At 46.0% G+C, this 20560-nt stretch overlaps 2 pseudogenes; both read right to left on the bottom strand.

Moving 5' to 3' along the window:
* Window positions 1-208: 208 nt before the first annotated feature.
* LOC120693142 lies at window positions 209-2065 on the bottom strand (annotated as a pseudogene).
* A 16177-nt stretch (window positions 2066-18242) lies between these two features.
* Window positions 18243-20008, bottom strand: LOC120693143 (annotated as a pseudogene).
* Between the last annotated feature and the right edge of the window lie 552 nt (window positions 20009-20560).

Raw genomic sequence — 20560 nt, 5'->3', positions numbered from 1 at the left:
TGATACAACCGGGATACAACGCTGCAGCCTGCAAGACCGAATAAGCCGACAGCTCACCCGATCGAATCAGGATATGAGCCACCTCATTTGCACTTCAGGATGAAGGGAGTGTGATTCTTTAGTTTTTATAATTATGATCTTATTTAAAGGAGGATAAGTGTGCGTGCGTAAGTTGTACTGTGTAATTGCAAAAAAAAAACTTATAGTGTATGAATTTTTGTAACCTTTATATTTATTAGTAAATTGGAAAAATGAAGTGAAGGGAAAGCAGGAGCCGCCTAAAGGAGAAATTTTCAAAGAAAAAATAGGGAAGAAAAGTTGTCAAAAAAAAAGGAAACTGGCCAGGGATATCCGATACACTGCTGGCGCGCCAAATAGCAGCCGCCTCAGCCTAGTAGGAGGCGTCTTGATCTCTTGGGCTTTAGCTGCCATCGTGTCGTTCTCACTGCCCACTTAGTATGGCACTGACTATGAGCCTGTTGGCCGCCTCGGTGAAGTGGATCCCATCCCACGAGATGGACTTGGACGGGTCGGCGCACGCCGTCGACCCCGGCGCGCCGCAGAACATCGTGAAGTTGAAGTTGTACCGGCCGCCGCCGCCGCAGCACGCGGCCAACGGCTTGTCGCCGAAACCTGCGACAGGCGGCCGACATCCATGTGTCTTAAACGTGTTGTTGACTTATTGTTAACGTGCAGGTGCGCAAAATGAGAGTGGGATCGGATCAACTGAAGAGGGTGTGTGTGATCTGTGTGTACCGAATTTGGCGGGCGAGGCGACGGCGGCGATGACGGGATGGTAGATGTCGCCGTAGAAGAGGGACTTGCGCGGGTGGGCGCGCCGGAGCTCGTCGAGCGTCCGCTTCAGCTCGCCGTTGTGCAGCTCGGCGAGCCCGTTGAGCCGCGTGTTGCAGCCGGTGACGCGTTCGTAGTCGCCCGGGGCGCCCGGGAACGTGGCGAGCATGTACGGCGCGCAGCCGAGCGGCGGCATCCCCGTGGCCACCACCGTCCTCGCGCCGGCGGCGAGCGTGGCCTGCGCACGGATTGTTAATTAGCTAGGCAAAATAGGAGGAACGAGAAGGGCGTGTGCTAGGCTGCTAGCTAGGGCGGCCCGCGGGATCGACGAGTGTATTATTGCTTACGACGATGGTTGAGCGGATGGCGCCGACGACGTGTGGCACCAAGCTTGCCGTCTCGCCGACGGTGTGGTTGCTGAGGAGGGAGAGGAAGTAGTCGTTGATCCCCATCTCCCCGACGAAGAAGACCGAGCTCGCTGTGATGCTGAGCTGCACTGTAGTTTCGCTTACACGGGTTAGGTAGGATCATTGGTCGAAAATTTTGTTTGATTTCAGTGTTATTATTACCATGGCGTGATGCCGAGCCAACCAGCAGCTACAGTACATTCTGGAACCACCTCGTCTCGTTACTGAGAGAAACCAGCACTAGCGACGTCACCCCCCTGGCCTCTAGGAACGCCGGCTCAAGCGCCGTCGAGCCGCCGATGGCCAAGTTTGATCCGTTGACGAAGTCAGCGGCTGTGCTGCCGGCGAGGTACGGCGTCGGCTGTGGCACCTTGAGCTCCTCCACTGCAGCCGTGCGTGTGGTGGATACACAAGAACGCCACAACTCATCATATCACAAGAATTTGTCTGGTCAACGGTGAGGTCAGATTGCGGTTAATTACCGAGGAAGTCGGTGATGATCCGGCCGTCGGAGGCCCGGCCGCTGGGACGGCCGAAGTAGGTCTGCCCGTACGGCAGCCGGGTGAAGGTCCCCCCGGCGGTGGGAGGGTAGATGGCGGCGTTCCCGGTGTCCGTCAGGGAGTTGCCGAATGCAAAGACGCGGGAGTAGCGGCCGTGCGTCAGGCCGCGGCAGCCGCTGGTGTCCGGATCACCGGCGGCCTCTGCGACGACGAGGAGCACGGCGGTGAGGATGAGAACCACGAGGAGGCGTTGAAACTGCGCCATACAGAAGTCAAAGTGGCCCCTGCGATTTGCAAAACGCTACTTGTACCGGCGTGGGTTCTTGGAGCTGTGTGGTAGCATAGCAATTTCTTCTCTAGGTGTTGTAGTTTTTCAATTTCCTTTTGTTTTCCTTTCAAATTATGAATGAGGACTTGGAGACTGGGAATAGTAAAACGAAGACTCTCCCACTTGTTCACATCGGGGATACAGGATTGTGGATTGCTCCTGCGAAAAAGTCCAGTTTCTGAAACTAATAAAGTCCAGTTAAATTGAAAGACTGGACTTCTTATACCTACTATCGCGTGAGCAGCGGACCAAAAAGTCTAATTTTTGAAACTAATAAAGTCCAGTTTTATGGACAACATACCAAGAAGTCCAGTGGAATGAAGAACAGAACAAAGAAGCCTTTGTGTTAGCTATACTAGTCTACCAACCCGTGCTCCCACACGGGCTAATTAGAATTAATATAAAAATAATGTCAATAATCAATAATCATAATTATCTATCTCACGCTCTTTTCATTTATTAAATATTCTAACACATACTCTAAAACATATATTTATCATTATCTAGTTACAATAAATTTCATTTTGCATCACACCTTCAAATGCATGCAATGCATGTTTAATTGAACTATTTGTTTGTGAATTGGTATTCTTATCTCTTCCATCATACATGAATATATGGTGACATATATTGTGGGTAGTATTTTTATATAAATAATAATAATAGTAATAATAATAATAATATATTAATAATGATAGAAATAGTAATTTATAATTTTATATTAATGCACTTTAATATATTACTATAATTATATAATTTAGATTCAGATTTATGAGTAATTTCACTCATAATAATAATAATATAATTGGATAATTTATATGGAAATTAGGGAGGTATTTGTATTATTTTCATAATGACATATGTGGATAATTTTCACAAATATTAGGGGGTTACTTTAGATTGTTTTTATAATTGCGGAGGTTAGATTCAGATTTATGATTAATTTAACTTGTAATATAATGATACAATTGGACAATTTATATGTAAATTTAGGGAGGTATTTGTATTATTTTCATAATGGCATATATGGATAATTTTCACATATATTAGAGGGTTACTTTATATTGTTTTTATAATGGCGGAGGTGGGTAATTTAGATACATGTTTAGGGGGTTACTTTAGTCTATTTTCATAACGGCAGAGGTGGGTAATTTATTAGGAAAGATAACGGATCTGATGGTTATTATAATTAGATTTGTTGGATTGATGGTTGGATGTTTCTGATTTTTGTGAGAATTTATAGGATTTTTCTATTTTTTAAGAGTATCCACACCTAGGATCCTTAGTGGCTTAGGATCCAAGGTGGCTTCATGTGGAAGCTCCAGGGGAGTCTTCAATTAGTAATAGTAAGATGCTTGCTCAATAGTTTTAGTTCATTTACTAGTTTATTAATATACCATTAGATTCTCCATTAAATATTTTTTTATAATATATATATGTTTGGTGCCATAAATTTTTATGATTGTCTCTAAAAAATTGGTTAAATTTGAAAAACTTTGAGTCTCCAAAAATATTGAAATGCCTTATATTTCAGGACAGAGGGAGTATATTATACCCTTTTCATCATGTATGTCAACTCTTTGTGTCGACATGTAAAAGAAAACTGGAGCTTGTTCAGTGTGTAATTTTCTTTATAAAGCATCGTTCAGCGAGTGTACATCTCCCCACCATCCCATGTTCGAGTCGTTACAAATTTGAATTTGGGATGCATCTTTCTTCTTTAAAAAATCGACCTAGTTCCTTTAAAACGAAGAAAAAAGAAACACAAAATTAATGGCGCCTGACTACACGCTAGTTTGGATGGACTAAAACTAAAGTCTAACTGTTTTTAGATAATAGAAAACTAAAGTCTAGCTAAGTCTAAAGTTTAGACATGTAAAGGCCGGGAATAATTAGTCGCGTGTTTGGATACCGGGCTAAACAATCACTATGTAAAAATCGCTCAAAGGTCACGAATATCATCGCGCTAAGGTAACAGACATTTATGCCCGTAACCTTCATCACGTCACTAATGACACTCAAAAGTGATGGGCTGAAGCCCGTGTAAGGATCACCGGGGTGTCCGACCCTAGAGGGGGAGGGGGTGAATAGGGTCGCTAATCGCTTTCTATCATAGGGCTCAATCTATTTGCATGAGATAAACCTAACACGTCCTACACATGCTAGTTATGACTAAGGTTTATCTATGCTACTCTCTACTTACCCCTAAAAGACTTGCAACCTATAGCCAATCCTAATCAAACTAACTAGAAAGTAAAGGCACGCAAGAAAGAGTAAATGCGGAAACGTAATACGATAAGTAAAGAGTTAAGGGAGAGAATATGCAAACTCCCGTGAAGACACCAAGACACACGATTTAACATGGTTCGGTTAGGACACCAAGTCCCTCCCTACGTCTACGGCCACTTGTCCAACACGAACAAGTGTGATGCCGAGTCTCTTCGCTTGATCACCGTCTTCCGTTCGCCACCAAGGCTCCTGGCAAGCAAAGGCTAAGTGACCCCAAGTCACTAAGATAAGGTCACCGCCACCATCTCTCTTGAAGCATCACCAACGGCACCATCTTCACTATCGGAGCTTCTCACCAAGAGGGTGTAGCGAAAATGGTCTCTCATGCCATATTTCAATATAATGTTTTGGCGATTGATGACACACACAACACTTGGACTAATATAATTGTTAAGATGAACCATTCTCAGGCTTTTAGGTTCAAGTGATGACAAAGAGAAGATATGCGTAGTTAGGCCCGAAGGGCCGCCCCTACGGTGGTTCCGCTAATCGATTAGCGGACGGGGGTCAAGGGGGAGCCGCCCTGAAACCTCTTCGGTCCAAGGGACAAGAATTGAAGAGACCGTGAAGAAATCCAAGTCGAAAATATCAAGACGAAGACAATTTGCTATCACCGGTTAAACCGATGATGAGCAAATTGCACTCATCGGTGCAATGAACTTGGCACCGGATTAACCGACGTTGGGTGTTTTATACTCACCGGTGTAATGGACTTGGAGGACGAAGAGACAGCAGGAGTTTTACAGGCACCGGTTAAACCGACGATGAAGGCAAAGTGAGGGTCGGTGCAGTTGTCCAGAGACTCCATTTTTCGGGGGGTTTCTGAGCTTGCACTCACCAGTTAAACCGACGATAATTTCAAGAGCGTCAGTGCAATTGATCAAGCAGCCATTGGAGCAGTAACGGCTAAGTTGCTGGGAAAATACACTCACCGGTTAAACCGGTGATGACAAAAACTGAGCGTCGGATCTACCGGCGTTAAGGGATTTCGTCAGCCTTTTCCCAACGGCTAGTTTGAAGGGTTGGGCTATATATATGCCACCCCACGCCTCATTTGTGTGTGCTGGAGTTGCTGAAAGCTTACTACACTTGAAGAACACATCCAACCACCATAGGGGTTTATTGTACATCATATAGGCTTAAGCACACTTGTGAGAGTGCTTAGTGCTTGATTAGGCTTAGTTCTTGAGAGAACTAGCTTGAGTGAAAGTCTTGCTGCGGCAAGCATCTTGTGTACTCGTCGTGTGACCCTCCGAATTGGTGTGGAGAGGCAACTACAATTTGTGCGGGGAAGGAGACCCCTCTTGGTGAGAAGCTCCGATAGTGAAGACAGTGCCGTGGGTGACGCTTCGAGAGAGACGGTGGCGGTGGCCTTGTCTTTGTGACTTGGGGTCACTTAGCCTTTGCTTGCCGGGAGCCTTGGTGGCGAACGCAAGACGGTGATCAAGCGGAGAGACTCAGCATCACACTTGTTCGTGTTGGACAAGTGGCCATGGACGTAGGGAGGGACTTGGTGCCCTAACCGAACCACGTTAAATCGTGTGTCTTGGTGTCTTCACGGGAGTTTGCATATTCACTCCCTTACCTTTTTACTTACCGTATTACGTTTCCGCATTTACTCTATCTTGCGTGCCTTTACTTTCCTAGTTAGTTTGATTATGATTGGCTATAGGTTGTAAGGTTTTTATGGGTAAGTAGAGAATAGCATAGATAAACCTTAGTCATAACTAGCATATGTAGGACGTGTTAGGTTTTTCTTATGCAAATAGATTGAGCCCTAGGTTAGAAAGCGATTAGCGACCCTATTCACCCCCTACCCCTCTAGGGTCGGACACCCCGGTGATCCTTACAATTGGTATCAGAGCTTGGTCTCACACCTCTTACGAGGATTAGCTAATCCTATTGGTAAATTTGTGAGAAAGCTCGTAGGAGACCCGTCGACTTCACTATCGAGTGAGTATCATGTCCGGGGAAGGGATGAGTACCGATAGGGCTCCGTTTTTCGATGGCATGGGTTTTCCACGATGGAAAGTGCTTATGCAAGCACATCTACAAGCCCGTGGGTTTGATATTTGGTGTGTCACCAAATTAGGCATGAAAAATGAGAATAAGGCCGAGAGACAATATGATGCCATTGCTAAATCAATTCTATTGTCCTTGTTATGTGATAGTGTGTTTAATCGTGTTTTTGCTAATGAAAATGCTCATAAGATATGGAAGCAAATTGTCGAGAATCATGAGGGCACAAAGGATGTTGCAAATATAAAATATCATATTCTCGGCAAGGAGCTTAGTAGCTTTAAGCAACTTTCCAATGAAAATGCTCATGACATGTATTCACGATTAAACACTCTTGTCAATGAAATTAATGCCTTAGGTCTCAATCAAGTTAAAGATGAAGAAATCAACCGCAAGATTCTCCGAAGCCTTCGCAAGTCCGACTACGGTATCATCAACACAGTCTTACAAAAAGAAGACTTGGTCAAACTTACACCCAAACAAGTCATCAATCAAATCATTGCCCATGAGTATAGTATGTGAATGACAAAGAAGAAAGAGCAAGAGTCCACCTCTTCTTCAAGCAAAAAGAGTCTCGCCGCCAAGCACTCATGCAAGCACCAACCAAGGCGACAAGACTCATCAAGCTCAAGTGAAGAAGAAGAGGATGAGCAAGATAGTGATGATGAATCAAGTTCATGTGATGAAGAATATCCAAGGGCCGTGCTATACCACCACTGCAAGATTGCCGAGCATGTACATGAGCTCCTTGAGCTTGGATACAAAACACTCATTAGAGGGAGTGCGGTTGGGATGGAGAAGATGGCGAAGAAAAAGAACAAGTCAAGATCCCAAGCTCTCTCCGTCATCTACAAGCCCAAGAAAAGTGGTGAAAGCTCAAGTCACAAGAAAAAATCCAAGAGCTCCACCACCCATCGCCCTCAGAGATTATCACCACCTCCCACGTGTCTTATGGCACTAGGTAATAACGATGTAAGTGATGACTCCTCCTCCAATGATGAATCCGATGTTGAAACCGATGAAATTAGTGAGATGATGACACTTCTCCATAATCAACAAGAGTATCTCACTAAACAAAATGAATAAATCAAAGCTCTCAAGGCTAAAGAAAAAGTTCATGCTTCATTTGTCTCAAGATATGAGAACCTGCTAAACAAATACAATTTGTTAGACAATGAGCATGAAGAGCTTAAAATGAAATATGAGAGTCTTGAATCTAAAAGTGAATCATCATCGGATAAACCTTTTCCTTGCAATATTCCTTGTGCTATTCCAATCATCAAGGTAGATGCGTCTACCTCTTGTGATCTAACCCCTTACAATGAGGATGTGATTGTAGAAACATGTGATGATCTCATTGCTAAGAAAAATGATGAGCTCAAACAAGAGGTAGAAAGGCTAATGGCGGACTTGAGGCGGCTCAAAGGAAAGTACACTCAAGAGCAAGTCCAACCTTCTCAAGATAACACCTCCGCGGGCGTGAAGAAGCTTGAGAAGGGAGAAACCGTGACTTGCTTCAAGTGTTGCAAAGAAGGCCACAAGTCCTACCAATGCAAGGAGAAAGAGGGCAAAGCAAAGGGCAAAGAAAATGGCAAGCCCAAGAACTTGAACAAGAGCAAGAAGGAACACAAGAAGGCAAAGGAGATCAAGAAAAACACATCTTCATACTTGAAGCCTTCATACATGTACACCAAGCCCACCCACAAGAACAAACAAAAGAGCAATCACTACATACTTGAAAAGAAGAAGAATGGCAAGGTGGTGGCTCATGTCATGGGGTGGAGAACATATGGACGGAACTGGCCTATTTGGGTGCCCAAGGATATTATTCATATCATGGATGGCTCTCAAAAGGTTTGGGTCCCTAAGACTTAGGCACCAAACAAGTGCTTCGGGGAATTTGGAGGCTCGGCAAGGTTTGGGATGCATGAATTTGGAGGCTCGGCAAGGTTTGGGATGCATGAGTAGGGATGCATCATGCAAAGTTGAATTAAAGCCAAGTTGTAGATTAAAGATTAGTGACCCAAATTCCCCTCCCCTACATATGAGGTAATGAGAAAGGTAAAAGGATGATCTCAATTTCATTTGATATCCTTCATGCATCATTGTAGCTCAATGCCTCTCTAGGATTGCATGATCTTTACTATTGGTCCTTCATTTGATATGCTTTCCTAAAAAAATTCATATGGTAGTTTGCTTGTACTAATAATTATTCTTGAAGCATTCTACATGAGCTTAATCTTGGTGTGAAATACACCACTCTTGCATGGCACATGCACTTCAAAATGGTACCACCTTCCACAAATAAAATCCTACAAGTGGTATCTCAAATTCAACAAAGGTATGTTGTTTTAATTGGTGCCATGTTTTTCAAGTTGTAGAGTTTGATCCCCACTATGTGAAATACAAGTGCATACATTTGGTTAGGTGATTCAAACACTATTACACACATTTAGGGGGGAGCTAACTCTATAGCTTGTGTTTTTGTGACTAACATGCTTTCAAAGTGATATTTGTTGTAGTCACACTCCCTTAGTCCATATGGTAATACACTCAATCCTTCGATATCAAGATGATGCACATTGCAATTAACCTTACAATTGGTATCAATGGATTAAGAAAGATTGGACAAGGGAAGAAGACCAAGCCATAACTCCCAAAGGTTAAAGAGATAAATGATATAGGGAGGCATGGCTAGGTAAAACACCTCTCACCAAGTTAATTCATTTTGCTACTAATGCTCCTTGTTGCTAGTGGTTATGAAGCTTTTAGGTGTTTGATGACAAAGGGGGAGAAATGTATCCTAAAAGCAAGCAAATAGTTTGGAGTAAATGATGCCATTAGCAAGGGGGAGGAATGAAAGATGCAATGCAAAAGGATGCATGGTGATAGGGGGAGGTACTTAGTCAATGTGGGGGAGAAGTGCAATTTGATGATCCCATAAACTAAGGTACAAATTTTTTTTCATTACTCATATGGTTCAAACCACACAATTGTCTTACATTGGCCACAAGCCATTGTGTCACAATTACTATCAAGCCGGAAGCATTTCGTTCTATGGGCTAATCAAATGCCGGTGGCTTTTTAAATGAGCATTGAAATGTCATCTGAGCAAGCTAAGTAGTTTCTAACTCTTCAAATTGGTATCAATTTCATATTCTTGCAATTCATCTTGCTTGCTTTGGTTGTGTTGTCATCAATCACCAAAAAGGGAGAGATTATAACGAAAATGGCCTCTCATGCCATATTTCAATATAATATTTTGGCGATTCATGACACACACAACACTTGGACTAATATGATTGTTAAGATGAACCATTCTTAGGCTTTTAGGTTCAAGTGATGATAAAGAGAAGATAGGCATAGCTAGGCCCGAAGGGCCGCCCCTACGGTGGTTCCACAAACCGATTAGCGGATGGGGGTCGAGGGGGAGCCGCCCTGAAACCTCTTCGGTCCAAGGGACAAGAATTGAAGAGACCGTGAAGAAATCCAAGTCGAAAAGATCAAGACGAAAACAATTTGCCATCACCGATTAAACCGATGATGAGCAAATTGCACTCATCGGTGCAATGAACTTGGCACCGGATTAACCGACGTTGGGTGTTTTATACTCACCGGTGTAATGGACTTGGAGGACGAAGAGACAACAGGAGTTTTACAGGCACCGGTTAAACTGACGATGAAGGCAAAGTGAGCGTCGGTGCAGTTGTCCAGAGACTCCATTTTTCGGAGGGTTTCTGAGCTTGCACTCACCGGTTAAAAGCGACGATAATTTCAAGAGCATCAGTGCAATTGATCAAGTAGCCGTTGGAGTAGTAACGGCTAAGTTGCTGGGAAAATACACTCACCGGTTAAACTGGTGATGACACAAACTGAGCGTTGGATCTACCGGCGTTAAGGGATTTCGTCATTCTTTTCCCAACGGCTAGTTTGAAGGGTTGGGCTATATATATATGCCACCCCATGCCTCATTTGTGTATGCTGGAGTTGCTGAAAGCTTACTACACTTGAAGAACACCTCCAACCACCATAGAGCTTCATTGTACATCATATAGGCTTAAGCACACTTGTGAGAGTGCTTAGTGCTTGATTAGGCTTAGTTCTTGAGAGAACTAGCTTGAGTGAAAGTCTTGCTGCGGCAAGCATCTTGTGTACTCGTCGTGTGACCCTCCGACTTGGTGTGGAGAGGCAACGACACTTTGTGCGGGGTAGGAGACCCCTCTTGGTGAGAAGCTCCGATAGTGAAGATGGTGACGCTTCGAGAGAGACGGTGGCGGTGGCCTTGTCTTGGTGACTTGGGGTCACTTAGCCTTTGCTTGCCGGGAGCCTTGGTGGCGAACGCAATACGGTGATCAAGCGGAGAGACTCGGCATCACACTTGTTCGTGTTGGACAAGTGGCCGTGGACGTAGGGAGAAAGTTGGTGTCCTAACCGAACCACGTTAAATCGTGTGTCTTGGTGTCTTCATGGGAGTTTGCATATTCTCTCCCTTACCTCTTTACTTACCGTATTACGTTTCCGCATTTACTCTATCTTGCGTGCCTTTACTTTCCTAGTTAGTTTGATTAGGATTGGCTATAGGTTGCAAGTCTTTTAGGGGTAAATAGAGAATAGCATAGATAAACTTTAGTCATAACTAGCATATGTAGGATGTGTTAGATTTATCTTATGCAAATAGATTGAGCCCTAGGTTAGGAAGCGATTAGCGACCCTATTCACCCCCTCCCCCTCTAGGGTCGGACACCCCGGTGATCCTTACAGAGGGGTCTCCTTCCCCGCACAAAGTGTCGTTGCCGCTCCACACCAAGTCGGAGGGTCACACGACGAGTACAATGATTGCTTGCCGCAACAAGACTTTGCTCAAGGTTGATCTCGCAAGATCAAGTCCTCCCGAGCACTAAGCTATTCTAAGCTTGAATGTGGCACTAAGCTCAATATGGTGGATGGAGTTGATGTTGATCTGTATAGAACTTTTAGAGTCTCCAACAACCTCAAATGACCCAGCCTTGGGGGTATATATAGACAGCACAAGCAAATATAGCCGTTGGAGAAAAGCTGCCAGAAAAATACTTAACGCCGGTTAATCCGACGCACCTCCAATAGCCATCATCGGTTCAACCGGTGATACTAAACTGCCCGCCTCAAAAACTAGCCGTTACGTGTACGGGCAATCAACCGATGCTGCGTCGGTTTAACCGGTGAGTGTAGTTGTCCTGTGAACTCTGAAAAAACAACTCTCTGGACAACTGCACCGACGTTCACCAAGACCCAATTGTCGGTTCATCCGGTATATAGACCTTGCCTCAGCTTCTGGGTCCATTGCACCGACATATTCAACTTCCCTAACGTTGGTTCAACCGGTGAAACCAAAATTCCTGGTGTGCTCCAAGTCAATGCACCGACGTATGTGATTTTCTCAGCGTCGGTTCAACCGGTGATACTAAAGTATCTTTGTCTTGATTTCTTTGACTTGGTTTATTCACGGTCTCTTCAATTCTTTGTGCTTTGGACCGAAGCGGAACCACCGTAGGGGCGGCCCTTCGGGCCTAGCTACGCCTATCTTCTCTTTGTCATCACTTGAACCTAAAAGCCTGAGAATGGTCATCTTAACAATCATATTAGTCCAAGTATTGTGTGTGTCATCAATCGCCAAAACATTATATTGAAATATGGCATGAGAGGCCATTTTCGCTACAGCCCGTCACCTATGTCATCACAAAAGGTAACGGGCATCAGTATTAGCCCGTCACATATGGTAGTCTTAGTCCAGCACCTATATCAACACATAGGTGACGGGCATCATTCTTTTGCATGTTAAAATAAATATTTTCAGTGCGAATAAAAATCAAAAAAATATTTTCTTATTGCCACCGCGCTCGCGTCGCAAGTCGTGCGAATTTTCCCACCGTTACCAGGATTCTAACCAACAACCTTAGCATCTCGCGTACCCTTTCTACCATTGGGCTACACCATCACATGTGACCAACAATGAGATATTTTTATTTTATCATCACCTTCAAATGCCTTATATAACCCATTCACAGCTATAACGATCTCAAATGAAAATCTTTTCAACTACAAAGTTGTAGATCTGGTCGGAATCTACAACTTGCATATATATACTATTTTTCCATCTGAGGTCATTTTAAAATTTTGAAAATTTGAAATTTAAAATATAAGTCATGTATTTCTCATATTGGAAGAGCCTAATGGTGTTACCTCAATCTTCTTCTTTGACCTCTATGAGGTTTTCGAAGGGGGTCCTCAATAGGGTTTTGATTACCTACCGGACCGGCCAAACCGGCCGGGTCCGGTACCGGTATACCGGTCCGGTTTGGCCGGAAACCTGTCGGTACCGGTGGAATTCCAATTTGAATTCAAATTTCGCAGTTCAACCGGTTGGTACCGGTCGGTTTGACCGGTTTACCGGTCGGTTTGACTGGTAACCGGCCAAATTCAAGTTTTTTTCTTTTTTGGTTTAAATTTAAATGTCTGCAAAGTATACTAAATGAATGTTTGTATAACATGTTTTAGTCTAAATGAACCCTCCAATCTTTTTTTGTACTACTTTTACATTGTATTTGTATACTTTTGTATGCACGCTTTTTTTTGTTTAACTTCAAATCTCCGCAAACTATACTAAATGAACAAATTTTTGAAAAAAATTGACACCATTAGATTCATCGCACCTTAAGTATTTTTAGGAATGTTTTGAGAATTTTTCATTTTTTTGAATTTAAATTTGAATTTTGAATTTGGGCCGGTTTGGTACCGGTCCAAACAGGAACCGGGCCGGACCGGTTTGACTGGTAACCGGTCAAACCAGACCGGTTTGTTGAACCCTGGTCCTCACCGATGGGCACACTCCTGGCCGAGAGCGAGTGCTCAAAGGAACCCCGAGCCGAGCTACCTCGGGGTGGGGTCGGTCGAGCATGGGGGTCGGCCGACCAACCCCTGGCGCCTCTTGCCCCCTGCTTCTTGAGGCACTTTAAGGTGATGCCCTAGGTGCCATGGTGATTGAGTGCACTTCTTCTCTTAGGTCCTCGGCAAAATTTTCCTCCATTAAATATCGGTGTGGAGGCTTTGAGGTCTCCGAGGCAATGAAAGGGACAATGTCATTGCCTGCCATGGATGTTCAGGGGTGGGATGCTTGTGTTGACACTTTTTTTGGGCATGTGTCAATCTGAATGAACAGGTAGCCGAGGAAGAATGGGTCGACGTTGAAATAAAGAGAGAAGCAAAAGCAATTTGGGCCTTTGAGCCGAAATGGGCGTCGCAGTCGATGGAGCCAAAGAAAGAGCTGACGAAGCTACATCAGCAAGTTATCTTTTAGATTTTTTGTTGTTGTTTAGATTAGACAAGTTTCTTTTGTAATAATCAAGTTGTAATCTCGCCTATCGGCAACGGGGTCTAGGTTTAGACTATAAATAGTAGACCTGCGTCATTTGTAAACTTTGGTCAATCATATCCAAACAAAAACCTTTGCATTCATCGCATCTACTTTTCTCGTAGGCGGCTTCGTCATAGTTGAAGTAGATTTTTCTCTTTACGAGTTCTTCTCTGCAGACACATTCATCGTTTGATGGTAAGTTTTGAGTTGAGTTGCATAGATAGATCCTGGTTGACGTTGTATCGCTTCTTCCTCTGTCTATAGCACTCAAAGTTATAGAACAAGTTGAATCCATCCAGCAAGGTTTAGCTTGTTCACCAATTTATCGATAAAAGTTATCAATTTGTTAGGTCAACTGATCTGTTAATTTATCTTGTTGTTCTTTTTATCACTAGTTATCGGTACTTGCTTAGATCTAACTAGGCTAACCCATTTAATCTAATTTGCTAAAAGTTTTTACCACAAGTTATCGACATCTGCTTAGGTATTGCTAAGTTAATCCACTTAATCTTGTTTGTTTTAAGTTTTTTTCATGAGTTATCCAGCTTAGGTCTATCTTGATCGGCTATTTCCCGTGATCAGATTACGTAGGCCGATTTTGACTCAGGTCTTAGAGTTGCTCGCAAGATATGTTGCTTTAAGTGTAGCTTGCCCTCCGCCGATCGGCTGCACGATAGCCGATTCCTGGCGTCATAAGTATCGGCTGGCTAGCCGATAGCCTTGGAATTTAACATCTACTCTCCTTGTCAATTGCAGGTCAAATTGACTAGCACGCCTAGCGCACCACTCGCGCGCCTGTTAGGTTCGGTACTTCGGAGCGAAGCAGATCTGAAAGCGATCGGGTGCTCTAGCCTAAGAGGGGGAGGGGGTGAATTAGGCACTAATAAAAACTTAGACCTATGGCTCCAACTAGTTTGCACAAAACTTAAACTAAAACATGCTATCAATATGTGCAACTAGGTTGTTCTAGTGTAAAACCCCTCTCCCAAAAGAGTTTAGCAACCTATAGCCTTTCCTACCAAGAAACTATTTTATGAAAGTAAAGGCATACAAATTACTAGAATGAAATGCGGAAGCTTAAAGAGCGGGATAGGAGATAGCAAACTCTTGACGCGGGTGTTTATCCCGTGGTTCGGTTAGCCACAAAGGCACACCTACATCCACGTTGTTGTAGCACTCACTAAGAGTATTGCTACTCGGCCACCAAGTCTCTTCCGTGAACACAATCACGGTCACCTTGGCCCCGGGTTCCACTAAGGAGCTTCTCCACAAAGGATGGGGGTCTCCACGTCCCCCGCACAAAGGTGTCGTCGCCGCTCCACACCAAGTCGGAGGGTCGATGACGTTGCCGGCGAGCTTCACGCTCCAAGGTGCCGGCGTACCAAGCTCTTGTTTTGGTTCGCTAAAGAACCACAGCACAAAGGCTTAAGGCCTTGCAATCTCACTCACTAAGAGCTAATCCTTTACACAACACTCTCAAAGTGTGCTAAGGGCTAAGGATATGATCTTGATGCTTTTGTATGGCTTGGAGATGTTCTTGGGTGTGTGTGGGATGTCCAGCAACTCCAGCAATCTTCAAATGGCCGAGGTGAGGCGTATATATAGGCCACCAAGTCTTGTAGCCGTTGCTCCAACGGTTAGCTGAAAATCTGCGTACCACCGGAAGAACCGATGCCTCTTGGCGGGGTAGCGTCGGTTCATCCGGTCACTCATAACACGAAGTAGCCGTTGGACTCCTGACGGCTGACGCAGAGACCACCGGTTGAACCGATGCTTTGCACCGATGCCTCACCGGTTCAACCGGTGCTGAAGGAATCTTCTCCTGGAGCTGACGTCATTACACCGGTGGTATGCACCGATGCACCGTCGGTTGAACCGGTGCTGAAGAAACTTCTTCTGGGCACTTGACATCGTCTCTGGTACAAAGGACTGCCGATGCACCGATGCCCTTTCTTGGATCGTCGGTTCATCCGGTGCCTAAAGGCTGACTTGGCTTCGATTCCATCCTGCACCAAACATCATGGCGTCGGTTCTTCCGACAAGCGTCGGATGCACCGGTGCCCCTGGCGTCGGTTCTTCCGGTGCTCCTGATCCGAAGAGCTTTGTGGCCTTCGGGCCTTGCTACGCCTATTTTCTCTTTCTCTTTGTCATCACTTGAACCTAAAAGCCTGAGAATGATCATCTTAACAATCATATTAGTCCAAGTGTTGTGTTGTCATTCGATCACTAAAATCACTCGAAATGGCATAAATGGTGCCATGTTTGTTACAAGATCTCCCCGGCCCTAGCATACGCAAAGCACGAGGATTTCCATCCAACAGGAAATTTAGCATCAACACGCTTCTTGGCACGCTCGGTGGGACACGACATCAACATCCACAACATCAAGATGTTCCACTACGTCAACACAGTCGAAGTCAAATCGGCCACTGCCGCCGACGGCAACATGCGTGACGGATCTGAGGTCAACACCGACAACATCCTCAGAGTCACCGAAGAGTACCTCAATGACGTCCAGAAGCAACGGATGGCCCAGGCTGTTGATGGCTTCAAGGAGGCCTACCTTCAGTCGTTCAGCTTTGTGGGGAGAGACAGGAAGGTCATCCAGAAGAGTCCCTCCCTACGCCACATCACACATCACCATCAATGAAGACCCCATGAGGTTCTAGGAGTTATTTGGTCAGGCTATGCATCATGTCATAACCAATTAGTCAAAGGTCTGACAAATTCTGTCTAGAATGCCATCTATGAGATGATTAATGGCAAATGGACTCCTGGATATATAGGCTCGACTTATTCCCAAACGGAGTCATCAGCCACCGCAGCCAGCAGGGCAGCGGCTTCTTCAGCAGTAGGCATCGGCTTCCAGCCAATGGCAGATGGTGCTGCATTGACAGGCTCAAGATTCAACCTGATGCCACCTCCGTTCTTCCAACCACCGATGTTTCCATCTGTGGGGACTCCAATACAGACTGCGCCAACCTACCACTAGTTCGCCATCAATGGCTACATCGGCTCAGAAGAATCTCTTCAGCACGCCACCTAGATACGTTCCTCCGACATCCCTCGGGATGCCACCTGACATGATGGCGTCTTCTGGTCCGAGTGCTTCCAACTCTGGGGGGCACCATACGTCGCACAACAATCACCCCAGATCACTAGGCCGATGGTCATGTTCCAGCAACTATCATTGCCACAACATCAGCAACAGGGGGGTACCCCGACACCAGCATCGGCTCCTCAACCGATGGAGTTGTAGAAACAAGATCGTGCAACCTATGCTCAATTTGCCAACTTCATGGCGCGCATGATGGGTTTCCAGCCACAAGTGGTGGCCAATCAACCCGTCCAGGAGCCGTCAACAGTGCAGCAACAAGTATCTATCCAGCATTAGCAGCAATAGGTGCCTGCTCAGACACAGCAGCAACTACCAGTTCAACCTGTTGGAGCTCCTGCTCCGTGGCCAGCACAGTCGATACAAGCCCAAGTGCAACACCCACCCGTGCCAAGCAGATCGTTGCACCTCAGGCCGTTGACTGGTCTGCACAGCTAGCCGATGTGATGAGAAATCAATTCAGCTTGAAGCCTAAAAAGCCGGCATTCATGTACCATAGCCTTACCCTGTCTTACAATCTGATTCCTCTTCCACACAGATACAGAGTGCTGGATTTTACCTAGTTCTCTGAACAAGACTCGATGTCTACTGGCAAGCATGTCATCCGGTTCTTGATCCAATGTGGTGAAGCTGCAAGAATTTATGCTTTAAAGATTTCTCTGTTTTGACTCTTGCTGTCTGGATCGGCCTTTGCATGGTTTTCTGTCTTGCCTGAAAATTCCATAATTACATGGGCCGATTTGGAGAAGCAATTCCATAAGTACTTCTTCACAGGAGTACATGATATGAAGCTCACGGACCTGACTGCAATCTGGTAGAGGAATGACGAGTCTATTACCAACTATGCCCAGAGATTTAGGGACATCAGCAGTAGGTGCTTTAGCTTGTCTATAACCGATAGCTAGTTAGCTGAATTGGGTTTTCAAGGATTACTGCCTCACATAAAGGAAAAGTTATCATCTCAAGAGTTTGAGAGCTTAAGTCATCTTGCTGAGAGGCTAGCATGTGTTGACGTTCAAGCCCCAGTTCCGGGAAGGACCGTGCTCCAGAAAAGGGTAAACTTTGCTGGGAATTCCTCTGACTCCGATGAGGAAGCGGAGATTGGCTTGGCCGAGTGGACCAAGAAGAAAGAGCTAGTATGGTGCCTATTTGCTAAAATGGAGAAGGAGAAGTACAGGTTCGACGTTACAAAGACCGACAGAATCTTCGATCTGTTGCTTCAGGAGGTACACCATATCTAAATACATAGAAAAACTATGCATCTAGAAGTAATTTGGAACGGAGGGAGTAACACTCAATGTTTGTTGCAAACAGTATACTATGTAAAAGAAACAATGAAGGTAGTCTTTCTCTCGGTTACTATTCCTTTTTCTCTTTGCCTTCCACCGTACCCCATGCAGTATTTGCTTGTTTCTTCGCACTATCCATTTACATTCTTTCCCATTTTGCATACTGCTGCAAAATATGGGTATGAACATACCAGATGACGGAACCTGAAGTGGTCAATGACTCAATGGTATATCATTTCTTTAATTTGTTGCTTGATATTATTAGCATATCAAATTATTTATCATTTGGTATGTTGTTCGTATACATGGATTATTCCATGTCCACGCGTCATCCGTGACACAAGACTAGCTCGACTGATGGACGCACCAAGGCGTGCATCAGTGCCTCACAGTCGCTGGTAGTTCCTTTATGATGCCGCGCGCGAGGTATTTGTTGGCCGCCTCGGTGAAGTGGACCCCGTCCCACGAGATGAACTTGGACGGGTCGGCGCACGCCGTCGACCCCGGCGTGCCGCAGAACGTCGTGGAGTTGAAGTTGTACGGGCCGCCTCCGCCGCCGCAGCACGCGGCCAGCGGCATGCCGCCGAATCCGTACAGGGCGGGGTGGCGACGGCGCGGGTGATGGCTCGGTAGATGTCGGCGTAGCGGAGGGACCTGCCTGGGTGGGCGAGCCGGAGCTCGCCGAGCATCCGCCTCAGCGCGCGGTTGTGCAGCTCGGCGACCTCGTTGAACCGCGCGAGGCAGCCGGTGGCCGGGTCGTAGTCGCCCGGGCCGCCCGGGAACAGGGCGAGCGTCTGCGGCTCGCAGCCGATCGGCAGCATCCCCGTGACCACCACCGTCCTCGCTCCGGCAGCGATCATGTCCTGCACAGATCAACAGAAAACGAGCTGCTAGTCGTAGCAGTGTTGGAAGATAGTGAGTGAAGTGGACTCCGATCCGATCCTTACGGTCAGGGCAGAACGGATGGCGCCGATGATGTCCGGCACCAGGCTCACGGCGACTTCGATGGAGGTGCTGTTCAGGGCGAAGTTGTAGTCATTGAGACCGATCTCGCCGACGTAGAAAACCGAGCTCGCCACGATCTTGCGCTGCTCTGTTACACGTGCGATTCTGAACATTAGTGTCTGTGTTTTATTTCGTAATCACAATTGACAAGCTAGTCTGCGTGCACAAGAACATCGTGTCTACGTAAGATGATGTCCGATCCTTTTATTTCAGATCGATCCCCGATCACTGATTGAGCAAGACGGGAGCCTAAGTCTATTACTATTAACCGTTGACTGATGAATTGAGTAGCCGGAGGACGTTCTGAAACTAGCTCGTTTGGTTACTGAGAGTGATCGGCACGAACGACAACATGATCCCCTTGCTCGCTAAGAAGGCCTTGTCGAGCGCCGTCGCGCCGCCCACCGCGAAGTTGGTCCCGTTCAGGAAGTTGGCGGCCGTCCTGCCGGCGAGGTACAGCGTCGGCTGCGGCACCCTCAGCTCATCCACTGCGCGAGTCCAGTGTCCGGTGAGAGTGTCAAATCGGCTTAAGAGCTGAGCCTTGCGTCGCGTATATGGAAACGTTCGGTGTATACGGACCGAGAAAGTCGACGATGAGCCGGCCGTCGGAGGCCCGTCCGCTGGGCTGGCCGAAGTAGGTCTGCCCGTACGGCGGCCGGGTGGTCGGGCCGCCGGCGGTCGGCGGGAAGATCGCCACGTTCCCGGTGTCGGTGAGCGAGTTGCCGAACGCGAACACGCGAGTGTAGCGCTTCAGCCCGCGCCAGCCGTCGGCGGCCTCTGCGGCGGCGACGGCGAGGACACCTACTAGCATTAGGAGGAGCGCCAGGGCCGGAGGAGGACGCGAAACTTTCGCCATGGATCGAGAACGTGACGATCGAGGTAGTGCCGACGTGGGTTATTGCTTGCAAGGCTATTATTTATAGCGCCGTGTCTTTGAGTGTGGTGAGACTGTCACGGCATCAACATTATTTGACCATGAGAGACGTGTGGCGGCGATATACGGAGTTGACTTCGCAGCCATTGAATTTCTTATCGATCCATCGTCTTTCTTTTTCTTCCAGTAATTTGGGACTCCGGGCGAGAGAAGCTTAAGAAAATGGATCGACTTCCCCATTTGTTCACGCCACGCGGATGTGGTCTTGATTGTAGATCAAGGTTTTCCACGCCGCCGGCATCATTTTCCTTGGCCCCATTTAATCTGATATTGTACATCGTCAAGTGCTCATTTGTTGCCTAAGCAACAGGGAAAGAATAATTATCCATTGTTTCACGGCAAGGAACTTGTCAAAGCTAATGTGTGCCCAGTGTGTTGTGAAGCGGATTCAAGATGGAATAAGGTATTGAAGCATTATTCCACTTATTCCAAGGCTGAAAAGGACAGTACAAGTTTAAGCAAAATTTAGTGAACAATAAGCTCAGTCATCCA

The sequence above is a fragment of the Panicum virgatum genome, chromosome 9N, assembly GCF_016808335.1.
Source record: "Panicum virgatum strain AP13 chromosome 9N, P.virgatum_v5, whole genome shotgun sequence".
NCBI lineage: Eukaryota > Viridiplantae > Streptophyta > Magnoliopsida > Poales > Poaceae > Panicum > Panicum virgatum.
Note: the sequence above shows the minus strand (reverse complement) of the source record. Positions and strands in the feature narration are given on the sequence as shown.